The sequence below is a fragment of the Taudactylus pleione genome, unplaced genomic scaffold (genome assembly GCF_031769625.1).
Source record: "Taudactylus pleione unplaced genomic scaffold, aTauple2 ptg000070l, whole genome shotgun sequence".
Lineage (NCBI taxonomy): Eukaryota > Metazoa > Chordata > Amphibia > Anura > Myobatrachidae > Taudactylus > Taudactylus pleione.
Window position 1 is genome coordinate 2,665,001 of NW_028284472.1, and position 24,796 is coordinate 2,689,796.

At 37.3% G+C, this 24,796-nt stretch overlaps 16 non-coding genes across 16 annotated transcripts; all 16 read right to left on the reverse strand.

Moving 5' to 3' along the window:
* Positions 1–977: 977 nt before the first annotated feature.
* TRNAA-CGC (transfer RNA alanine (anticodon CGC)) lies at positions 978–1,049 on the reverse strand. The gene has a single exon. It is a non-coding gene; the product is annotated as a tRNA-Ala (tRNA).
* An 851-nt stretch (positions 1,050–1,900) lies between these two features.
* On the reverse strand, positions 1,901–1,972 carry TRNAA-CGC (transfer RNA alanine (anticodon CGC)). The gene has a single exon. It is a non-coding gene; the product is annotated as a tRNA-Ala (tRNA).
* Positions 1,973–3,746: 1,774 nt separating this feature from the next.
* TRNAA-CGC (transfer RNA alanine (anticodon CGC)) lies at positions 3,747–3,818 on the reverse strand. The gene has a single exon. It is a non-coding gene; the product is annotated as a tRNA-Ala (tRNA).
* An 851-nt stretch (positions 3,819–4,669) lies between these two features.
* TRNAA-CGC (transfer RNA alanine (anticodon CGC)) lies at positions 4,670–4,741 on the reverse strand. Its single transcript has one exon. It is a non-coding gene; the product is annotated as a tRNA-Ala (tRNA).
* A 1,774-nt stretch (positions 4,742–6,515) lies between these two features.
* Positions 6,516–6,587, reverse strand: TRNAA-CGC (transfer RNA alanine (anticodon CGC)). The gene has a single exon. It is a non-coding gene; the product is annotated as a tRNA-Ala (tRNA).
* An 851-nt stretch (positions 6,588–7,438) lies between these two features.
* Positions 7,439–7,510, reverse strand: TRNAA-CGC (transfer RNA alanine (anticodon CGC)). Its single transcript has one exon. It is a non-coding gene; the product is annotated as a tRNA-Ala (tRNA).
* Positions 7,511–9,284: 1,774 nt separating this feature from the next.
* Positions 9,285–9,356, reverse strand: TRNAA-CGC (transfer RNA alanine (anticodon CGC)). The gene has a single exon. It is a non-coding gene; the product is annotated as a tRNA-Ala (tRNA).
* An 851-nt stretch (positions 9,357–10,207) lies between these two features.
* TRNAA-CGC (transfer RNA alanine (anticodon CGC)) lies at positions 10,208–10,279 on the reverse strand. The gene has a single exon. It is a non-coding gene; the product is annotated as a tRNA-Ala (tRNA).
* Positions 10,280–12,053: 1,774 nt separating this feature from the next.
* Positions 12,054–12,125, reverse strand: TRNAA-CGC (transfer RNA alanine (anticodon CGC)). The gene has a single exon. It is a non-coding gene; the product is annotated as a tRNA-Ala (tRNA).
* An 851-nt stretch (positions 12,126–12,976) lies between these two features.
* On the reverse strand, positions 12,977–13,048 carry TRNAA-CGC (transfer RNA alanine (anticodon CGC)). The gene has a single exon. It is a non-coding gene; the product is annotated as a tRNA-Ala (tRNA).
* An 851-nt stretch (positions 13,049–13,899) lies between these two features.
* TRNAA-CGC (transfer RNA alanine (anticodon CGC)) lies at positions 13,900–13,971 on the reverse strand. Its single transcript has one exon. It is a non-coding gene; the product is annotated as a tRNA-Ala (tRNA).
* A 1,774-nt stretch (positions 13,972–15,745) lies between these two features.
* TRNAA-CGC (transfer RNA alanine (anticodon CGC)) lies at positions 15,746–15,817 on the reverse strand. The gene has a single exon. It is a non-coding gene; the product is annotated as a tRNA-Ala (tRNA).
* A 2,697-nt stretch (positions 15,818–18,514) lies between these two features.
* TRNAA-CGC (transfer RNA alanine (anticodon CGC)) lies at positions 18,515–18,586 on the reverse strand. Its single transcript has one exon. It is a non-coding gene; the product is annotated as a tRNA-Ala (tRNA).
* An 851-nt stretch (positions 18,587–19,437) lies between these two features.
* TRNAA-CGC (transfer RNA alanine (anticodon CGC)) lies at positions 19,438–19,509 on the reverse strand. Its single transcript has one exon. It is a non-coding gene; the product is annotated as a tRNA-Ala (tRNA).
* A 1,774-nt stretch (positions 19,510–21,283) lies between these two features.
* Positions 21,284–21,355, reverse strand: TRNAA-CGC (transfer RNA alanine (anticodon CGC)). Its single transcript has one exon. It is a non-coding gene; the product is annotated as a tRNA-Ala (tRNA).
* Positions 21,356–24,052: 2,697 nt separating this feature from the next.
* Positions 24,053–24,124, reverse strand: TRNAA-CGC (transfer RNA alanine (anticodon CGC)). Its single transcript has one exon. It is a non-coding gene; the product is annotated as a tRNA-Ala (tRNA).
* Positions 24,125–24,796: the final 672 nt, after the last annotated feature.

Below are 24,796 nucleotides of genomic sequence, written 5' to 3' on the forward strand. Positions count from 1 at the left end.
CTTTGGCTCTACTAGAGAGTTTACATATGGTAAAAAGCTGTATTTTGTAAAACTTAGAGATTCTCGGGATTGAACCCGGGGCCTCATACATGCGAAGCATGCGCTCTACCACTGAGATACATCCCCTATGAGCTGCTATTTTCTTATACACAAGTGATTGCAGCTTTACATTTCACTAGAGATTTACTACTTTTCAGTGTTATTAGGGATATCTTAGAGGATGGAAGCATAACCATTATACCATGCTTGACTGCAAGGACTTTATGGTTTTCATGGCTGATGACAATTCAAGTAGATGCCCATTCCAAACACTGGAATGCTCTTAAAGTTCTCCATCAGAGACTGGTTTATCATCAGAATCCCCTACTTTTACTAATGAATGGTGTGGATATTGATCAAGTTTTGCTAACTAGAGGGCTGTCTTACATTCTGTTTGGTCATCAGTGTCAGAACTTAGCAGAAGGTCAAAAAGGATGCATGCTAAGACTGCCTCTTGGGCATTGCTAGCTAATGCTTCACCAGACAATCTATGTAGAGTTGATATGTTGTCATCATTCCATGCTTTGAAATTTCATTAAGTGCTTGCCCTCCAAGCCCATTTCCATCCTCTTTTTGTTCACAAAGTGTTTGAACTTGTCTCTCAATCTTAATCATTTAGTTCTGCTATATTATTTGTCTCGCTCTTTTATTAAACTTTGCTCAGGTAGTCGCCTTCAGTTCCCACTGAGAATAAAAAATCTATTTCCTACTTACCATATGTTTTCCCTCAGTGTAGGAGAATGGCAATTGGCATTCAATAGGAACTTAACTTTGAAAACTGGAATGAAGAAGATGATGAATATAATCATATTTGATTTATTTTTTATGATTTGTATTCAACTTTGACTATTGCTGTAGAGTACTTTTATTGGTTTGCTTGTTTTCTTTGGCTCTACTAGAGCGTTTACATATGGTAAAAAGCTGTATTTTGTAAAACTTGGAGATGCTGGGGATTGAATCCGGGGCCTCATACATGCGAAGCATGCGCTCTACCACTGAGCTACATCCCCTATGAGCTGCTATTTTCTTATGCACAAGTGATTGCAGCTTTACATTTCACTAGAGATTTACTACTTTTCAGTGTCATTAGGGATATTATAGAGGATGGAAGCATAACCATTATACCATGCTTGACTGCAAGGACTTTATAGTTTTCATGGCTGATGAGAATGCAAGTTGATGCCCATTCCAAACACTGGAATGCCCTTAAAGTTCTCCATCAGAGACTGGTTTATCATCAGAATCCCCTACTTTTACTAATGAATGGTGTGGATATTGATCAAGTTTTGCTAACTAGAGGGCTGTCTTACATTATGTTTGGTCATCAGTGTCAGAACTTAGCAGAAGGGCACAAAGGATGCATGCTAAGACTGCCTCTTGGGCATTGCTAGAAAATGCTTCACAAGACAATCTATGTAGACTTCATATGTTGTCATCATTCCATGCTTTGAAATTTCATTAAGTGCTTGCCCTCCAAGCCCATGTCCATCCTCTTTTTGTTCATAAAGTGGTTGAACTTGTCTCTCAATCTTAATCATTTAGTTCTGCTATATTATTTGTCTCGCTCATTTATTAAACTTTGCTCGGTTGTTCGCCTTCAGTTCCCACTGAAAATAAAAAAATCTATTTCCTACTTACCATATGTTTTCCCACAGTGTAGGAGAATGGCAATAGGCATTCAATGGGAACTTAACTTTGAAAATGGAATGAAGAAGATGATGAATATTATCATATTTGATTGATTTTTTATGATTTGTGTTCAACTTTGACTATTGCTGTAGAGAACTTTTATTGGTTTGCTTGTTAACTTTGGCTCTACTAGAGAGTTTATATATGGTAAAAAGCTGTATTTTGTAAAACTTAGAGATTCTGGGGATTGAACCCGGGGCCTCATACATGCGAAGCATGCGCTCTACCACTGAGCTACATCCCCTATGAGCTGCTATTTTCTTAGGCACAAGTGATTGCAGCTTTACATTTCACTAGAGATTTACTACTTTTCAGTGTTATTAGGGATATCTTAGAGGATGGAAGCATAACCATTATACCATGCTTGACTGCAAGGACTTTATGGTTTTCATGGCTGATGAGAATGCAAGTAGATGCCCATTCCAAACACTGGAATGCTCTTAAAGTTCTCCATCAGAGACTGGTTTATCATCAGAATCCCCTACTTTTACTAATGAATGGTGTGGATATTGATCAAGTTTTACTAACTAGAGGGCTGTCTTACATTCTGTTTGGTCATCAGTGTCAGAACTTAGCAGAAGGTCAAAAAGGATGCATGCTAAGACTGCCTCTTGGGCATTGCTAGCTAATGCTTCACCAGACAATCTATGTAGAGTTGATATTTTGTCATTAATCCATGCTTTGAAATTTCATTAAGTGCTTGCCCTCCAAGCCCATGTCCATCCTCTTTTTGTTCACAAAGTGTTTGAACTTGTCTCTCAATCTTAATCATTTAGTTCTGCTATATTATTTGTCTCGCTCTTTTATTAAACTTTGCTCAGGTAGTCGCCTTCAGTTCCCACTGAGAATAAAAAATCTATTTCCTACTTACCATATGTTTTCCCTCAGTGTAGGAGAATGGCAATTGGCATTCAATAGGAACTTAACTTTGAAAACTGGAATGAAGAAGATGATGAATATAATCATATTTGATTTATTTTTTATGATTTGTATTCAACTTTGACTATTGCTGTAGAGTACTTTTATTGGTTTGCTTGTTTTCTTTGGCTCTACTAGAGAGTTTACATATGGTAAAAAGCTGTATTTTGTAAAACTTGGAGATGCTGGGGATTGAATCTGGGGCCTCATACATGCGAAGCATGCGCTCTACCACTGAGCTACATCCCCTATGAGCTGCTATTTTCTTATGCACAAGTGATTGCAGCTTTACATTTCACTAGAGATTTACTACTTTTCAGTGTCATTAGGGATATATTAGAGGATGGAAGCATAACCATTATACCATGCTTGACTGCAAGGACTTTATAGTTTTCATGGCTGATGAGAATGCAAGTAGATGCCCATTCCAAACACTGGAATGCTCTTAAAGTTCTCCATCAGAGACTGGTTTATCATCAGAATCCCCTACTTTTACTAATGAATGGTGTGGATATTGATCAAGTTTTGCTAACTAGAGGGCTGTCTTACATTCTGTTTGGTCATCAGTGTCAGAACTTAGCAGAAGGGCACAAAGGATGCATGCTAAGACTGCCTCTTGGGCATTGCTTGAAAATGCTTCACAAGACAATCTATGTAGACTTCATATGTTGTCATCATTCCATGCTTTGAAATTTCATTAAGTGCTTGCCCTCCAAGCCCATGTCCATCCTCTTTTTGTTCATAAAGTGGTTGAACTTGTCTCTCAATCTTAATCATTTAGTTCTGCTATATTATTTGTCTCGCTCATTTATTAAACTTTGCTCGGGTGTTCGCCTTCAGTTCCCACTGAAAATAAAAAATCTATTTCCTACTTACCATATGTTTTCCCACAGTGTAGGAGAATGGCAATAGGCATTCAATGGGAACTTAACTTTGAAAAATGGAATGAAGAAGATGATGAATATAATCATATTTGATTGATTTTTTATGATTTGTGTTCAACTTTGACTATTGCTGTAGAGTACTTTTATTGGTTTGCTTGTTTTCTTTGGCTCTACTAGAGAGTTTACATATGGTAAAAAGCTGTATTTTGTAAAACTTGGAGATGCCGGGGATTGAATCCGGGGCCTCATACATGCGAAGCATGCGCTCTACCTCTGAGCTACATCCCCTATAAGCTGCTATTATTTTATGCACAAGTGATTGCAGCTTTACATTTCACTAGAGATTTACTACTTTTCAGTGTTATTAGGGATATATTAGAGGATGGAAGCATAACCATTATACGATGCTTGACTGCAAGGACTTTATGGTTTTCATGGGTGATGAGAATGCAAGTAGAAGCCCATTCCAAACTTTGGAATGCTCTTAAATTTCTCCATCAGAGACTGGTTTATCATCAGAATCCCCTTCTTTTACTAATGAATGGTGTGGATATTGATCAAGTTTTGCTAACTAGAGGGCTGTCTTACATTCTGTTTGGTCATTTGTGTCAGAACTTAGCAGAAGGGCACAAAGGATGCATGCTATGACTGCCTCTTGGGCATTACTAGCTAATGCTTCAACAGACAATCTAAGTAGAGTTCATATGTTGTCATCATTCAATGCTTTGAAATTTCATTAAGTGCTTGCCCTCCAAGCCCATGTCCATCCTCTTTTTGTTCACAAAGTGTTTGAACTTGTCTTTCAATCTTAAACAATTAGTTTTGCTATATTATTTGTCTCGCTCTTTTATTAAACTTTGCTCAGGTAGTCGCCTTCAGTTCCCACTGAAAATAAAAAATCTATTTCCTACTTACCATAAATTTTCCCTCAGTGAAAGAGAATGGCAATAGGCATTCAATAGGAACTTAACCTTGAAAACTGGAATGAAGAAGATGATGAATATAATCATATTTGATTGATTTTTTATGATTTGTATTCAACTTTGACTGTTGCTGTAGAGTACTTTTATTGGTTTGCTTGTTTTCTTTGGCTCTACTAGAGAGTTTACATATGGTAAAATGCTGTATTTTGTAAAACTTGGAGATGCCGGGGATTGAATCCGGGGCCTCATACATGCGAAGCATGCTCTCTACCACTGAGCTACATCCCCTATGAGCTGCTATTTTTTTATGCACAAGTGATTGCAGCTTTACATTTCACTAGAGATTTACTACTTTTCAGTGTTATTAGGGATATCTTAGTGGATGGAAGCATAACCATTATACCATGCTTGACTGCAAGGACTTTATGGTTTTCATGGCTGATGACAATTCAAGTAGATGCCCATTCCAAACACTGGAATGCTCTTAAAGTTCTCCATCAGAGACTGGTTTATCATCAGAATCCCCTACTTTTACTAATGAATGGTGTGGATATTGATCAAGTTTTGCTAACTAGAGGGCTGTCTTACATTCTGTTTGGTCATCAGTGTCAGAACTTAGCAGAAGGGCACAAAGGATGCATGCTAAGACTGCCTCTTGGGCATTGCTTGAAAATGCTTCACAAGACAATCTATGTAGAGTTGATATGTTGTCATCATTCCATGCTTTGAAATTTCATTAAGTGCTTGCCCTCCAAGCCCATGTCCATCCTCTTTTTGTTCACAAAGTGTTTGAACTTGTCTCTCAATCTTAATCATTTAGTTCTGCTATATTATTTGTCTCGCTCTTTTATTAAACTTTGCTCAGGTAGTCGCCTTCAGTTCCCACTGAGAATAAAAAATCTATTTCCTACTTACCATATGTTTTCCCTCAGTGTAGGAGAATGGCAATTGGCATTCAATAGGAACTTAACTTTGAAAACTGCAATGAAGAAGATGATGAATATAATCATATTTGATTTATTTTTTATGATTTGTATTCAACTTTGACTATTGCTGTAGAGTACTTTTATTGGTTTGCTTGTTTTCTTTGGCTCTACTAGAGAGTTTACATATGGTAAAAAGCTGTGTTTTGTAAAACTTGGAGATGCTGGGGATTGAATCCGGGGCCTCATACATGCGAAGCATGCGCTCTACTACTGAGCTACATCCCCTATGAGCTGCTATTTTCTTATGCACAAGTGATTGCAGCTTTACATTTCACTAGAGATTTACTACTTTTCAGTGTCATTAGGGATATATTAGAGGATGGAAGCATAGCCATTATACCATGCTTGACTGCAAGGACTTTATAGTTTTCATGGCTGATGAGAATGCAAGTAGATGCCCATTCCAAACACTGGAATGCTCTTAAAGTTCTCCATCAGAGACTGGTTTATCATCAGAATCCCCTACTTTTACTAATGAATGGTGTGGATATTGATCAAGTTTTGCTAACTAGAGGGCTGTCTTACATTCTGTTTGGTCATCAGTGTCAGAACTTAGCAGAAGGGCACAAAGGATGCATGCTAAGACTGCCTCTTGGGCATTGCTAGAAAATGCTTCGCAAGACAATCTATGTAGACTTCATATGTTGTCATCATTCCATGCTTTGAAATTTCATTAAGTGCTTGCCCTCCAAGCCCATGTCCATCCTCTTTTTGTTCATAAAGTGGTTGAACTTGTCTCTCAATCTTAATCATTTAGTTCTGCTATATTATTTGTCTCGCTCTTTTATTAAACTTTGCTCGGGTGTTCGCCTTCAGTTCCCACTGAAAATAAAAAATCTATTTCCTACTTACCATATGTTTTCCCACAGTGTAGGAGAATGGCAATAGGCATTCAATGGGAACTTAACTTTGAAAAATGGAATGAAGAAGATGATGAATATAATCATATTTGATTGATTTTTTATGATTTGTGTTCAACTTTGACTATTGCTGTAGAGTACTTTTATTGGTTTGCTTGTTTTCTTTGGCTCTACTAGAGAGTTTACATATGGTAAAAAGCTGTATTTTGTAAAACTTTGAGATGCCGGGGATTGAATCCGGGGCCTCATACATGCGAAGCATGCGCTCTACCACTGAGCTACATCCCCTATAAGCTGCTATTTTTTTATGGAAAAGTGATTGCAGCTTTACATTTCACTAGAGATTTACTACTTTTCAGTGTTATTAGGGATATATTAGAGGATGGAAGCATAACCATTATACGATGCTTGACTGCAAGGACTTTATGGTTTTCATGGGTGATGAGAATGCAAGTAGAAGCCCATTCCAAACTTTGGAATGCTCTTAAATTTCTCCATCAGAGACTGGTTTATCATCAGAATCCCCTACTTTTACTAATGAATGGTGTGGATATTGATCAAGTTTTGCTAACTAGAGGGCTGTCTTGCATTCTGTTTGGTCATTTGTGTCAGAACGTAGCAGAAGGGCACAAAGGATGCATGCTATGACTGCCTCTTGGGCATTGCTAGCTAATGCTTCAACAGACAATCTAAGTAGAGTTCATATGTTGTCATCATTCAATGCTTTGAAATTTCATTAAGTGCTTGCCCTCCAAGCCCATGTCCATCCTCTTTTTGTTCACAAAGTGTTTGAACTTGTCTCTCAATCTTAATCATTTAGTTTTGCTATATTATTTGTCTCGCTCTTTTATTAAACTTTGCTCGGGTAGTCGCCTTCAGTTCCCACTGAAAATAAAAAATCTATTTCCTACTTACCATAAGTTTTCCCTCAGTGTAGGAGAATGGCAATAGGCATTCAATGGGAACTTAACTTTGAAAAATGGAATGAAGAAGATGATGAATATAATCATATTTGATTGATTTTTTATGATTTGTGTTCAACTTTGACTATTGCTGTAGAGTACTTTTATTGGTTTGCTTGTTATCTTTGGCTCTACTAGAGAGTTTACATATGGTAAAAAGCTGTATTTTGTAAAACTTGGAGATGCCGGGGATTGAACCCGGGGCCTCATACATGCGAAGCATGCGCTCTACTACTGAGCTACATCCCCTATGACCTGCTGTTTATTTATACACAAGTGATTGCAGCTTTACATTTCACTAGAGATTTACTACTTTTCAGTGTTATTAGGGATGTAATAGAGGATGGAAGCATAACCATTATACGATGCTTGACTGCAAGGACTTTATGGTTTTCATGGGTGATGAGAAAGCAAGTTGAAGCCCATTCCAAACATTGGAATGCTCTTAAAGTTCTCCATCAGAGACTGGTTTATCATCAGAATCCCCTACTTTTACTAATGAATGGTGTGGATATTGATCAAGTTTTGCTAACTAGAGGGCTGTCTTACATTCTGTTTGGTCATTTGTGTCAGAACTTAGCAGAAGGGCACAAAGGATGCATGCTATGACTGCCTCTTGGACATTGCTAGCTAATGCTTCACCAGACAATCTAAGTAGAGTTCATATGTTGTCATCATTCCATGCTTTGAAATTTCATTAAGTGCTTGCCCTCCAAGCCCATGTCCATCCTCTTTTTGTTCACAAAGTGTTTGAACTTGTCTCTTAATCTTAATCAATTAGTTTTGCTATATTATTTGTCTCACTCTTTTATTAAACTTTGCTCGGGTAGTCGCCTTCAGTTCCCACTGAAAATAAAAAATCTATTTCCTACTTACCATATGTTTTCCCTCAGTGTAGGAGAATGGCAAAAGGCATTCAATGGGAACTTAACTTTGAAAAATGGAATGAAGAAGATGATGAATATAATCATATTTGATTGATTATTTATGATTTGTATTCAATTTTGACTATTGCTGTAGAGTACTTTTTATGGTTTGCTTGTTAACTTTGGCTCTACTAGAGAGTTTACATATGGTAAAAAGCTGTATTTTGTAAAACTTAGAGATTCTCGGGATTGAACCCGGGGCCTCATACATGCGAAGCATGCGCTCTACCACTGAGATACATCCCCTATGAGCTGCTATTTTCTTATACACAAGTGATTGCAGCTTTACATTTCACTAGAGATTTACTACTTTTCAGTGTTATTAGGGATATCTTAGAGGATGGAAGCATAACCATTATACCATGCTTGACTGCAAGGACTTTATGGTTTTCATGGCTGATGACAATTCAAGTAGATGCCCATTCCAAACACTGGAATGCTCTTAAAGTTCTCCATCAGAAACTGGTTTATCATCAGAATCCCCTACTTTTACTAATGAATGGTGTGGATATTGATCAAGTTTTGCTAACTAGAGGGCTGTCTTACATTCTGTTTGGTCATCAGTGTCAGAACTTAGCAGAAGGTCAAAAAGGATGCATGCTAAGACTGCCTCTTGGGCATTGCTAGCTAATGCTTCACCAGACAATCTATGTAGAGTTGATATGTTGTCATCATTCCATGCTTTGAAATTTCATTAAGTGCTTGCCCTCCAAGCCCATTTCCATCCTCTTTTTGTTCACAAAGTGTTTGAACTTGTCTCTCAATCTTAATCATTTAGTTCTGCTATATTATTTGTCTCGCTCTTTTATTAAACTTTGCTCAGGTAGTCGCCTTCAGTTCCCACTGAGAATAAAAAATCTATTTCCTACTTACCATATGTTTTCCCTCAGTGTAGGAGAATGGCAATTGGCATTCAATAGGAACTTAACTTTGAAAACTGGAATGAAGAAGATGATGAATATAATCATATTTGATTTATTTTTTATGATTTGTATTCAACTTTGACTATTGCTGTAGAGTACTTTTATTGGTTTGCTTGTTTTCTTTGGCTCTACTAGAGCGTTTACATATGGTAAAAAGCTGTATTTTGTAAAACTTGGAGATGCTGGGGATTGAATCCGGGGCCTCATACATGCGAAGCATGCGCTCTACCACTGAGCTACATCCCCTATGAGCTGCTATTTTCTTATGCACAAGTGATTGCAGCTTTACATTTCACTAGAGATTTACTACTTTTCAGTGTCATTAGGGATATTATAGAGGATGGAAGCATAACCATTATACCATGCTTGACTGCAAGGACTTTATAGTTTTCATGGCTGATGGGAATGCAAGTTGATGCCCATTCCAAACACTGGAATGCCCTTAAAGTTCTCCATCAGAGACTGGTTTATCATCAGAATCCCCTACTTTTACTAATGAATGGTGTGGATATTGATCAAGTTTTGCTAACTAGAGGGCTGTCTTACATTATGTTTGGTCATCAGTGTCAGAACTTAGCAGAAGGGCACAAAGGATGCATGCTAAGACTGCCTCTTGGGCATTGCTAGAAAATGCTTCACAAGACAATCTATGTAGACTTCATATGTTGTCATCATTCCATGCTTTGAAATTTCATTAAGTGCTTGCCCTCCAAACCCATGTCCATCCTCTTTTTGTTCATAAAGTGGTTGAACTTGTCTCTCAATCTTAATCATTTAGTTCTGCTATATTATTTGTCTCGCTCATTTATTAAACTTTGCTCGGGTGTTCGCCTTCAGTTCCCACTGAAAATAAAAAAATCTATTTCCTACTTACCATATGTTTTCCCACAGTGTAGGAGAATGGCAATAGGCATTCAATGGGAACTTAACTTTGAAAATGGAATGAAGAAGATGATGAATATTATCATATTTGATTGATTTTTTATGATTTGTGTTCAACTTTGACTATTGCTGTAGAGAACTTTTATTGGTTTGCTTGTTAACTTTGGCTCTACTAGAGAGTTTACATATGGTAAAAAGCTGTATTTTGTAAAACTTAGAGATTCTGGGGATTGAACCCGGGGCCTCATACATGCGAAGCATGCGCTCTACCACTGAGCTACATCCCCTATGAGCTGCTATTTTCTTAGGCACAAGTGATTGCAGCTTTACATTTCACTAGAGATTTACTACTTTTCAGTGTTATTAGGGATATCTTAGAGGATGGAAGCATAACCATTATACCATGCTTGACTGCAAGGACTTTATGGTTTTCATGGCTGATGAGAATGCAAGTAGATGCCCATTCCAAACACTGGAATGCTCTTAAAGTTCTCCATCAGAGACTGGTTTATCATCAGAATCCCCTACTTTTACTAATGAATGGTGTGGATATTGATCAAGTTTTGCTAACTAGAGGGCTGTCTTACATTCTGTTTGGTCATCAGTGTCAGAACTTAGCAGAAGGTCAAAAAGGATGCATGCTAAGACTGCCTCTTGGGCATTGCTAGCTAATGCTTCACCAGACAATCTATGTAGAGTTGATATTTTGTCATTAATCCATGCTTTGAAATTTCATTAAGTGCTTGCCCTCCAAGCCCATGTCCATCCTCTTTTTGTTCACAAAGTGTTTGAACTTGTCTCTCAATCTTAATCATTTAGTTCTGCTATATTATTTGTCTCGCTCTTTTATTAAACTTTGCTCAGGTAGTCGCCTTCAGTTCCCACTGAGAATAAAAAATCTATTTCCTACTTACCATATGTTTTCCCTCAGTGTAGGAGAATGGCAATAGGCATTCAATAGGAACTTAACTTTGAAAACTGGAATGAAGAAGATGATGAATATAATCATATTTGATTTATTTTTTATGATTTGTATTCAACTTTGACTATTGCTGTAGAGTACTTTTATTGGTTTGCTTGTTTTCTTTGGCTCTACTAGAGAGTTTACATATGGTAAAAAGCTGTATTTTGTAAAACTTGGAGATGCTGGGGATTGAATCTGGGGCCTCATACATGCGAAGCATGCGCTCTACCACTGAGCTACATCCCCTATGAGCTGCTATTTTCTTATGCACAAGTGATTGCAGCTTTACATTTCACTAGAGATTTACTACTTTTCAGTGTCATTAGGGATATATTAGAGGATGGAAGCATAACCATTATACCATGCTTGACTGCAAGGACTTTATAGTTTTCATGGCTGATGAGAATGCAAGTAGATGCCCATTCCAAACACTGGAATGCTCTTAAAGTTCTCCATCAGAGACTGGTTTATCATCAGAATCCCCTACTTTTACTAATGAATGGTGTGGATATTGATCAAGTTTTGCTAACTAGAGGGCTGTCTTACATTCTGTTTGGTCATCAGTGTCAGAACTTAGCAGAAGGGCACAAAGGATGCATGCTAAGACTGCCTCTTGGGCATTGCTTGAAAATGCTTCACAAGACAATCTATGTAGACTTCATATGTTGTCATCATTCCATGCTTTGAAATTTCATTAAGTGCTTGCCCTCCAAGCCCATGTCCATCCTCTTTTTGTTCATAAAGTGGTTGAACTTGTCTCTCAATCTTAATCATTTAGTTCTGCTATATTATTTGTCTCGCTCATTTATTAAACTTTGCTCGGGTGTTCGCCTTCAGTTCCCACTGAAAATAAAAAATCTATTTCCTACTTACCATATGTTTTCCCACAGTGTAGGAGAATGGCAATAGGCATTCAATGGGAACTTAACTTTGAAAAATGGAATGAAGAAGATGATGAATATAATCATATTTGATTGATTTTTTATGATTTGTGTTCAACTTTGACTATTGCTGTAGAGTACTTTTATTGGTTTGCTTGTTTTCTTTGGCTCTACTAGAGAGTTTACATATGGTAAAAAGCTGTATTTTGTAAAACTTGGAGATGCCGGGGATTGAATCCGGGGCCTCATACATGCGAAGCATGCGCTCTACCTCTGAGCTACATCCCCTATAAGCTGCTATTATTTTATGCACAAGTGATTGCAGCTTTACATTTCACTAGAGATTTACTACTTTTCAGTGTTATTAGGGATATATTAGAGGATGGAAGCATAACCATTATACGATGCTTGACTGCAAGGACTTTATGGTTTTCATGGGTGATGAGAATGCAAGTAGAAGCCCATTCCAAACTTTGGAATGCTCTTAAATTTCTCCATCAGAGACTGGTTTATCATCAGAATCCCCTTCTTTTACTAATGAATGGTGTGGATATTGATCAAGTTTTGCTAACTAGAGGGCTGTCTTACATTCTGTTTGGTCATTTGTGTCAGAACTTAGCAGAAGGGCACAAAGGATGCATGCTATGACTGCCTCTTGGGCATTGCTAGAAAATGCTTCAACAGACAATCTAAGTAGAGTTCATATGTTGTCATCATTCAATGCTTTGAAATTTCATTAAGTGCTTGCCCTCCAAGCCCATGTCCATCCTCTTTTTGTTCACAAAGGGTTTGAACTTGTCTCTTAATCTTAATCAATTAGTTTTGCTATATTATTTGTCTCGCTCTTTTATTAAACTTTGCTCGGGTAGTCGCCTTCAGTTCCCACTGAAAATAAAAAATCTATTTCCTACTTACCATATGTTTTCCCACAGTGTAGGAGAATGGCAATAGGCATTCAATGGGAACTTAACTTTGAAAAATGGAATGAAGAAGATGATGAATATAATCATATTTGATTGATTTTTTATGATTTGTGTTCAACTTTGACTATTGCTGTAGAGTACTTTTATTGGTTTGCTTGTTTTCTTTGGCTCTACTAGAGAGTTTACATATGGTAAAAAGCTGTATTTTGTAAAACTTGGAGATGCCGGGGATTGAATCCGGGGCCTCATACATGCGAAGCATGCGCTCTACCTCTGAGCTACATCCCCTATAAGCTGCTATTATTTTATGCACAAGTGATTGCAGCTTTACATTTCACTAGAGATTTACTACTTTTCAGTGTTATTAGGGATATATTAGAGGATGGAAGCATAACCATTATACCATGCTTGACTGCAAGGACTTTATGGTTTTCATGGCTGATGAGAATGCAAGTAGATTCCCATTCCAAACACTGGAATGCTCTTAAAGTTCTCCATCAGAGACTGGTTTATCATCAGAATCCCCTACTTTTACTAATGAATGGTGTGGATATTGATCAAGTTTTGCTAACTAGAGGGCTGTCTTACATTCTGTTTGGTCATCAGTGTCAGAACTTAGCAGAAGGGCACAAAGAATGCATGCTAAGACTGCCTCTTGGGCATTGCTAGAAAATGCTTCACAAGACAATCTATGTAGACTTCATATGTTGTCATCATTCCATGCTTTGAAATTTCATTAAGTGCTTGCCCTCCAATCCCATGTCCATCCTCTTTTTGTTCATAAAGTGTTTGAACTTGTCTCTCAATCTTAATCATTTAGTTCTGCTATATTATTTGTCTCGCTCTTTTATTAAACTTTGCTCGGGTAGTCGCCTTCAGTTCCCACTGAAAATAAAAAATCTATTTCCTACTTACCATATGTTTTCCCTCAGTGTAGGAGAATGGCAAAAGGCATTCAATGGGAACTTAACTTTGAAAAATGGAATGAAGAAGATGATGAATATAATCATATTTGATTGATTATTTATGATTTGTATTCAACTTTGACTATTGCTGTAGAGTACTTTTTTTGGTTTGCTTGTTAACTTTGGCTCTACTAGAGAGTTTACATATGGTAAAAAGCTGTATTTTGTAAAACTTAGAGATTCTGGGGATTGAACCCGGGGCCTCATACATGCGAAGCATGCGCTCTACCACTGAGCTACATCCCCTATGAGCCGCTATTTTCTTATGCACAAGTGATTGCAGCTTTACATTTCACTATAGATTTACTACTTTTCAGTGTTATTAGGGATATCTTAGAGGATGGAAGCATAACCATTATACCATGCTTGACTGCAAGGACTTTATGCTTTTCATGGCTGATGACAATTCAAGTAGATGCCCATTCCAAACACTGGAATGCTCTTAAAGTTCTCCATCAGAGACTGGTTTATCATCAGAATCCCCTACTTTTACTAATGAATGGTGTGGATATTGATCAAGTTTTGCTAACTAGAGGGCTGTCTTACATTCTGTTTGGTCATCAGTGTCAGAACTTAGCAGAAGGTCAAAAAGGATGCATGCTAAGACTGCCTCTTGGGCATTGCTAGCTAATGCTTCACCAGACAATCTATGTAGAGTTGATATGTTGTCATCATTCCATGCTTTGAAATTTCATTAAGTGCTTGCCCTCCAAGCCCATGTCCATCCTCTTTTTGTTCACAAAGTGTTTGAACTTGTCTCTAAATCTTAATCATTTAGTTCTGCTATATTATTTGTCTCGCTCTTTTATTAAACTTTGCTCAGGTAGTCGCCTTCAGTTCCCACTGAGAATAAAAAATCTATTTCCTACTTACCATATGTTTTCCCTCAGTGTAGGAGAATGGCAATTGGCATTCAATAGGAACTTAACTTTGAAAACTGGAATGAAGAAGATGATGAATATAATCATATTTGATTTATTTTTTATGATTTGTATTCAACTTTGACTATTGCTGTAGAGTACTTTTATTGGTTTGCTTGTTTTCTTTGGCTCTACTAGAGAGTTTACATATGGTAAAAAGCTGTATTTTGTAAAACTTGGAGATGTTGGGGATTGAATCTGGGGCCTCATACATGCGAAGCATGCGCTCTACCACTGAGCTACATCCCCTATGAGCTGCTATTTTCTTATGCACAAGTGATTGCAGCTTTACATTTCACTAGAGATTTACTACTTTTCAGTGTCATTAGGGATATATTAGAGGATGGAAGCATAACCATTATACCATGCTTGACTGCAAGGACTTTATAGTTTTCATGGCTGATGAGAATGCAAGTAGATTCCCATTCCAAACACTGGAATGCTCTTAAAGTTCTCCATCAGAGACTGGTTTATCATCAGAATCCCCTACTTTTACTAATGAATGGTGTGGATATTGATCAAGTTTTGCTAACTAGAGGGCTGTCTTACATTCTGTTTGGTCATCAGTGTCAGAACTTAGCAGAAGGGCACAAAGGATGCATGCTAAGACTGCCTCTTGGGCATTGCTTGAAAATGCTTCACAAGACAATCTATGTAGACTTCATATGTTGTCATCATTCCATGCTTTGAAATTTCATTAAGTGCTTGCCCTCCAAGCCCATGTCCATCCTCTTTTTGTTCATAAAGTGGTTGAACTTGTCTCTCAATCTTAATCATTTAGTTCTGCTATATTATTTGTCTCGCTCATTTATTAAACTTTGCTCGGGTGTTCGCCTTCAGTTCCCACTGAAAATAAAAAATCTATTTCCTACTTACCATATGTTTTCCCACAGTGTAGGAGAATGGCAATAGGCATTCAATGGGAACTTAACTTTGAAAAATGGAATGAAGAAGATGATGAATATAATCATATTTGATTGATTTTTTATGATTTGTGTTCAACTTTGACTATTGCTGTAGAGTACTTTTATTGGTTTGCTTGTTTTCTTTGGCTCTACTAGAGAGTTTACATATGGTAAAAAGCTGTATTTTGTAAAACTTGGAGATGCCGGGGATTGAATCCGGGGCCTCATACATGCGAAGCATGCGCTCTACCTCTGAGCTACATCCCCTATAAGCTGCTATTATTTTATGCACAAGTGATTGCAGCTTTATATTTCACTAGAGATTTACTTCTTTTCAGTGTTATTAGGGATATATTAGAGGATGGAAGCATAACCATTATACCATGCTTGACTGCAAGGACTTTATGGTTTTCATGGCTGATGAGAATGCAAGTAGATTCCCATTCCAAACACTGGAATGCTCTTAAAGTTCTCCATCAGAGACTGGTTTATCATCAGAATCCCCTACTATTACTAATGAATGGTGTGGATATTGATCAAGTTTTCCTAACTAGAGGGCTGTCTTACATTCTGTTTGGTCATCAGTGTCAGAACTTAGCAGAAGGGCACAAAGAATGCATGCTAAGACTGCCTCTTGGGCATTGCTAGAAAATGCTTCACAAGACAATCTATGTAGACTTCATATGTTGTCATCATTCCATGCTTTGAAATTTCATTAAGTGCTTGCCCTCCAAGCCCATGTCCATCCTCTTTTTGTTCACAAAGTGTTTGAACTTGTCTCTTAATCTTAATAAATTAGTTTTGCTATATTATTTGTCTCGCTCTTTTATTAAACTTTGCTCGGGTAGTCGCCTTCAGTTCCCACTGAAAATAAAAAATCTATTTCCTACTTACCATATGTTTTCCCACAGTGTAGGAGAATGGCAATAGGCATTCAATGGGAACTTAACTTTGAAAAATGGAATGAAGAAGATGATGAATATAATCATATTTGATTGATTTTTTATGATTTGTGTTCAACTTTGACTATTGCTGTAGAGTACTTTTATTGGTTTGCTTGTTTTCTTTGGCTCTACTAGAGAGTTTACATATGGTAAAAAGCTGTATTTTGTAAAACTTGGAGATGCCGGGGATTGAATCTGGGTCCTCATACATGCGAAGCATGCGCTCTACCTCTGAGCTACATCCCCTATAAGCTGCTATTATTTTATGCACAAGTGATTGCAGCTTTACATTTCACTAGAGATTTACTTCTTTTCAGTGTTATTAGGGATATATTAGAGGATGGAAGCATAACCATTATACCATGCTTGACTGCAAGGACTTTATGGTTTTCATGGCTGATGAGAATGCAAGTAGATTCCCATTCCAAACACTGGAATGCTCTTAAAGTTCTCCATCAGAGACTGGTTTATCATCAGAATCCCCTACTTTTACTAATGAATGGTGTGGATATTGATCAAGTTTTCCTAACTAGAGGGCTGTCTTACATTCTGTTTGGTCATCAGTGTCAGAACTTAGCAGAAGGGCACAAAGAATGCATGCTAAGACTGCCTCTTGGGCATTGCTAGAAAATGCTTCACAAGACAATCTATGTAGACTTCATATGTTGTCATCATTCCATGCTTTGAAATTTCATTAAGTGCTTGCCCTCCAAGCCCATGTCCATCCTCTTTTTGTTCACAAAGTGTTTGAACTTGTCTCTTAATCTTAATAAATTAGTTTTGCTATATTATTTGTCTCGCTCTTTTATTAAACTTTGCTCGGGTAGTCGCCTTCAGTTCCCACTGAAAATAAAAAATCTATTTCCTACTTACCATATGTTTTCCCTCAGTGTAGGAGAATGGCAAAAGGCATTCAATGGGAACTTAACTTTGAAAAATGGAATGAAGAAGATGATGAATATAATCATATTTGATTGATTATTTATGATTTGTATTCAACTTTGACTATTGCTGTAGAGAACTTTTATTGGTTTGCTTGTTTTCTTTGGCTCTACTAGAGAGTTTACATATGGTAAAAAGCTGTATTTTGTAAAACTTAGAGATTCTGGGGATTGAACCCGGGGCCTCATACATGCGAAGCATGCGCTCTACCACTGAGCTACATCCACTATGAGCTGCTATTTTCTTAGGCACAAGTGATTGCAGCTTTACATTTCACTAGAAATTTACTACTTTTCAGTGTTATTAGGGATATCTTAGAGGATGGAAGCATAACCATTATACCATGCTTGACTGCAAGGACTTTATGGTTTTCATGGCTGATGACAATGCAAGTAGATGCCCATTCCAAACACTGGAATGCTCTTAAAGTTCTCCATCAGAGACTGGTTTATCATCAGAATCCCCTACTTTTACTAATGAATGGTGTGGATATTGATCAAGTTTTGCTAACTAGAGGGCTGTCTTACATTCTGTTTGGTCATCAGTGTCAGAACTTAGCAGAAGGTCAAAAAGGATGCATGCTAAGACTGCCTCTTGGGCATTGCTAGCTAATGCTTCACCAGACAATCTATGTAGAGTTGATATTTTGTCATTAATCCATGCTTTGAAATTTCATTAAGTGCTTGCCCTCCAAGCCCATGTCCATCCTCTTTTTGTTCACAAAGTGTTTGAACTTGTCTCTCAATCTTAATCATTTAGTTCTGCTATATTATTTGTCTCGCTCTTTTATTAAACTTTGCTCAGGTAGTCGCCTTCAGTTCCCACTGAGAATAAAAAATCTATTTCCTACTTACCATATGTTTTCCCTCAGTGTAGGAGAATGGCAATTGGCATTCAATAGGAACTTAACTTTGAAAACTGGAATGAAGAAGATGATGAATATAATCATATTTGATTGATTTTTTATGATTTGTGTTCAACTTTGACTATTGCTGTAGAGTACTTTTATTGGTTTGCTTGTTTTCTTTGGCTCTACTAGAGAGTTTACATATGGTAAAAAGCTGTATTTTGTAAAACTTGGAGATGCCGGGGATTGAATCCGGGGCCTCATACATGCGAAGCATGCGCTCTACCTCTGAGCTACATCCCCTATAAGCTGCTATTATTTTATGCACAAGTGATTGCAGCTTTACATTTCACTAGAGATTTACTACTTTTCAGTGTTATTAGGGATATATTAGAGGATGGAAGCATAACCATTATACCATGCTTGACTGCAAGGACTTTATGGTTTTCATGGCTGATGAGAATGCAAGTAGATTCCCATTCCAAACACTGGAATGCTCTTAAAGTTCTCCATCAGAGACTGGTTTATCATCAGAATCCCCTACTTTTACTAATGAATGGTGTGGATATTGATCAAGTTTTGCTAACTAGAGGGCTGTCTTACATTCTGTTTGGTCATCAGTGTCAGAACTTAGCAGAAGGGCACAAAGAATGCATGCTAAGACTGCCTCTTGGGCATTGCTAGAAAATGCTTCACAAGACAATCTATGTAGACTTCATATGTTGTCATCATTCCATGCTTTGAAATTTCATTAAGTGCTTGCCCTCCAATCCCATGTCCATCCTCTTTTTGTTCATAAAGTGTTTGAACTTGTCTCTCAATCTTAATCATTTAGTTCTGCTATATTATTTGTCTCGCTCTTTTATTAAACTTTGCTCGGGTAGTCGCCTTCAGTTCCCACTGAAAATAAAAAATCTATTTCCTACTTACTATATGTTTTCCCTCAGTGTAGGAGAATGGCAAAAGGCATTCAATGGGAACTTAACTTTGAAAAATGGAATGAAGAAGATGATGAATATAATCATATTTGATTGATTATTTATGATTTGTATTCAACTTTGACTATTGCTGTAGAGTACTTTTTTTGGTTTGCTTGTTAACTTTGGCTCTACTAGAGAGTTTACATATGGTAAAAAGCTGTATTTTGTAAAACTTAGAGATTCTGGGGATTGAACCCGGGGCCTCATACATGCGAAGCATGCGCTCTACCACTGAGCTACATCCCCTATGAGCCGCTATTTTCTTATGCACAAGTGATTGCAGCTTTACATTTCACTATAGATTTACTACTTTTCAGTGTTATTAGGGATATCTTAGAGGATGGAAGCATAACCATTATACCATGCTTGACTGCAAGGACTTTATGCTTTTCATGGCTGATGACAATTCAAGTAGATGCCCATTCCAAACACTGGAATGCTCTTAAAGTTCTCCATCAGAGACTGGTTTATCATCAGAATCCCCTACTTTTACTAATGAATGGTGTGGATATTGATCAAGTTTTGCTAACTAGAGGGCTGTCTTACATTCTGTTTGGTCATCAGTGTCAGAACTTAGCAGAAGGTCAAAAAGGATGCATGCTAAGACTGCCTCTTGGGCATTGCTAGCTAATGCTTCACCAGACAATCTATGTAGAGTTGATATGTTGTCATCATTCCATGCTTTGAAATTTCATTAAGTGCTTGCCCTCCAAGCCCATGTCCATCCTCTTTTTGTTCACAAAGTGTTTGAACTTGTCTCTAAATCTTAATCATTTAGTTCTGCTATATTATTTGTCTCGCTCTTTTATTAAACTTTGCTCAGGTAGTCGCCTTCAGTTCCCACTGAGAATAAAAAATCTATTTCCTACTTACCATATGTTTTCCCTCAGTGTAGGAGAATGGCAATTGGCATTCAATAGGAACTTAACTTTGAAAACTGGAATGAAGAAGATGATGAATATAATCATATTTGATTTATTTTTTATGATTTGTATTCAACTTTGACTATTGCTGTAGAGTACTTTTATTGGTTTGCTTGTTTTCTTTGGCTCTACTAGAGAGTTTACATATGGTAAAAAGCTGTATTTTGTAAAACTTGGAGATGCTGGGGATTGAATCTGGGGCCTCATACATGCGAAGCATGCGCTCTACCACTGAGCTACATCCCCTATGAGCTGCTATTTTCTTATGCACAAGTGATTGCAGCTTTACATTTCACTAGAGATTTACTACTTTTCAGTGTCATTAGGGATATATTAGAGGATGGAAGCATAACCATTATACCATGCTTGACTGCAAGGACTTTATAGTTTTCATGGCTGATGAGAATGCAAGTAGATTCCCATTCCAAACACTGGAATGCTCTTAAAGTTCTCCATCAGAGACTGGTTTATCATCAGAATCCCCTACTTTTACTAATGAATGGTGTGGATATTGATCAAGTTTTGCTAACTAGAGGGCTGTCTTACATTCTGTTTGGTCATCAGTGTCAGAACTTAGCAGAAGGGCACAAAGGATGCATGCTAAGACTGCCTCTTGGGCATTGCTTGAAAATGCTTCACAAGACAATCTATGTAGACTTCATATGTTGTCATCATTCCATGCTTTGAAATTTCATTAAGTGCTTGCCCTCCAAGCCCATGTCCATCCTCTTTTTGTTCATAAAGTGGTTGAACTTGTCTCTCAATCTTAATCATTTAGTTCTGCTATATTATTTGTCTCGCTCATTTATTAAACTTTGCTCGGGTGTTCGCCTTCAGTTCCCACTGAAAATAAAAAATCTATTTCCTACTTACCATATGTTTTCCCACAGTGTAGGAGAATGGCAATAGGCATTCAATGGGAACTTAACTTTGAAAAATGGAATGAAGAAGATGATGAATATAATCATATTTGATTGATTTTTTATGATTTGTGTTCAACTTTGACTATTGCTGTAGAGTACTTTTATTGGTTTGCTTGTTTTCTTTGGCTCTACTAGAGAGTTTACATATGGTAAAAAGCTGTATTTTGTAAAACTTGGAGATGCCGGGGATTGAATCCGGGGCCTCATACATGCGAAGCATGCGCTCTACCTCTGAGCTACATCCCCTATAAGCTGCTATTATTTTATGCACAAGTGATTGCAGCTTTACATTTCACTAGAGATTTACTTCTTTTCAGTGTTATTAGGGATATATTAGAGGATGGAAGGATAACCATTATACCATGCTTGACTGCAAGGACTTTATGGTTTTCATGGCTGATGAGAATGCAAGTAGATTCCCATTCCAAACACTGGAATGCTCTTAAAGTTCTCCATCAGAGACTGGTTTATCATCAGAATCCCCTACTATTACTAATGAATGGTGTGGATATTGATCAAGTTTTCCTAACTAGAGGGCTGTCTTACATTCTGTTTGGTCATCAGTGTCAGAACTTAGCAGAAGGGCACAAAGAATGCATGCTAAGACTGCCTCTTGGGCATTGCTAGAAAATGCTTCACAAGACAATCTATGTAGACTTCATATGTTGTCATCATTCCATGCTTTGAAATTTCATTAAGTGCTTGCCCTCCAAGCCCATGTCCATCCTCTTTTTGTTCACAAAGTGTTTGAACTTGTCTCTTAATCTTAATAAATTAGTTTTGCTATATTATTTGTCTCGCTCTTTTATTAAACTTTGCTCGGGTAGTCGCCTTCAGTTCCCACTGAAAATAAAAAATCTATTTCCTACTTACCATATGTTTTCCCACAGTGTAGGAGAATGGCAATAGGCATTCAATGGGAACTTAACTTTGAAAAATGGAATGAAGAAGATGATGAATATAATCATATTTGATTGATTTTTTATGATTTGTGTTCAACTTTGACTATTGCTGTAGAGTACTTTTATTGGTTTGCTTGTTTTCTTTGGCTCTACTAGAGAGTTTACATATGGTAAAAAGCTGTATTTTGTAAAACTTGGAGATGCCGGGGATTGAATCTGGGTCCTCATACATGCGAAGCATGCGCTCTACCTCTGAGCTACATCCCCTATAAGCTGCTATTATTTTATGCACAAGTGATTGCAGCTTTACATTTCACTAGAGATTTACTTCTTTTCAGTGTTATTAGGGATATATTAGAGGATGGAAGCATAACCATTATACCATGCTTGACTGCAAGGACTTTATGGTTTTCATGGCTGATGAGAATGCAAGTAGATTCCCATTCCAAACACTGGAATGCTCTTAAAGTTCTCCATCAGAGACTGGTTTATCATCAGAATCCCCTACTTTTACTAATGAATGGTGTGGATATTGATCAAGTTTTCCTAACTAGAGGGCTGTCTTACATTCTGTTTGGTCATCAGTGTCAGAACTTAGCAGAAGGGCACAAAGAATGCATGCTAAGACTGCCTCTTGGGCATTGCTAGAAAATGCTTCACAAGACAATCTATGTAGACTTCATATGTTGTCATCATTCCATGCTTTGAAATTTCATTAAGTGCTTGCCCTCCAAGCCCATGTCCATCCTCTTTTTGTTCACAAAGTGTTTGAACTTGTCTCTTAATCTTAATAAATTAGTTTTGCTATATTATTTGTCTCGCTCTTTTATTAAACTTTGCTCGGGTAGTCGCCTTCAGTTCCCACTGAAAATAAAAAATCTATTTCCTACTTACCATATGTTTTCCCTCAGTGTAGGAGAATGGCAAAAGGCATTCAATGGGAACTTAACTTTGAAAAATGGAATGAAGAAGATGATGAATATAATCATATTTGATTTATTTTTTGTGATTTGTATTCAACTTTGACTATTGCTGTAGAGTACTTTTATTGGTTTGCTTGTTTTCTTTGGCTCTACTAGAGAGTTTACATATGGTAAAAAGCTGAATTTTGTAAAACTTGGAGATGCCGGGGATTGAATCCGGGGCTTCATACATGCGAAGCATGCGCTCTAGCACTGAGCTACATCCCCTATGAGCTGCTATTTTTTTATGCACAAGTGATTGCAGCTTTACATTTCACTAGAGATTTACTACTTTTCAGTGTTATTAGGGATATCTTAGAGGATGGAAGCATAACCATTATACCATGCTTGACTGCAAGGACTTTATGGTTTTCATGGCTGATGAGAATGCAAGTAGATGCCCATTCCAAACACTGGAATGCTCTTAAAGTTCTCCATCAGAGACTGGTTTATCATCAGAATCCCCTACTTTTACTAATGAATGGTGTGGATATTGATCAAGTTTTGCTAACTAGAGGGCTGTCTTACATTCTGTTTGGTCATCAGTGTCAGAACTTAGCAGAAGGGCACAAAGGATTCATGCTAAGACTGCCTCTTGGGCATTGCTAGAAAATGCTTCACAAGACAATCTATGTAGACTTCATATGTTGTCATCATTCCATGCTTTGAAATTTCATTAAGTGCTTGCCCTCCAAGCCCATGTCCATCCTCTTTCTGTTCATAAAGTGGTTGAACTTGTCTCTCAATCTTAATCATTTAGTTCTGCTATATTATTTGTCTCGCTCTTTTATTAAACTTTGCTCAGGTAGTCGCCTTCAGTTCCCACTGAGAATAAAAAATCTATTTCCTACTTACCATAAGTTTTCCCTCAGTGTAGGAGAATGGCAATAGGCATTCAATGGGAACTTAACTTTGAAAAATGGAATGAAGAAGATGATGAATATAATCATATTTGATTGATTTTTTATGATTTGTATTCAACTTTGACTATTGCTGTAGAGTACTTTTATTGGTTTGCTTGTTTTCTTTGGCTCTACTAGAGAGTTTACATATGGTAAAAAGCTGTATTTTGTAAAACTTGGAGATGCCGGGGATTGAATCCGGGGCCTCATACATGCGAAGCATGCGCTCTACCTCTGAGCTACATCCCCTATAAGCTGCTATTATTTTATGCACAAGTGATTGCAGCTTTACATTTCACTAGAGATTTACTACTTTTCAGTGTTATTAGGGATATATTAGAGGATGGAAGCATAACCATTATACGATGCTTGACTGCAAGGACTTTATGGTTTTCATGGGTGATGAGAATGCAAGTAGAAGCCCATTCCAAACTTTGGAATGCTCTTAAATTTCTCCATCAGAGACTGGTTTATCATCAGAATCCCCTTCTTTTACTAATGAATGGTGTGGATATTGATCAAGTTTTGCTAACTAGAGGGCTGTCTTACATTCTGTTTGGTCATTTGTGTCAGAACTTAGCAGAAGGGCACAAAGGATGCATGCTATGACTGCCTCTTGGGCATTACTAGCTAATGCTTCAACAGACAATCTAAGTAGAGTTCATATGTTGTCATCATTCAATGCTTTGAAATTTCATTAAGTGCTTGCCCTCCAAGCCCATGTCCATCCTCTTTTTGTTCACAAAGTGTTTGAACTTGTCTTTCAATCTTAAACAATTAGTTTTGCTATATTATTTGTCTCGCTCTTTTATTAAACTTTGCTCAGGTAGTCGCCTTCAGTTCCCACTGAAAATAAAAAATCTATTTCCTTCTTACCATATGTTTTCCCTCAGTGTAGGAGAATGGCAAGAGGCATTCAAT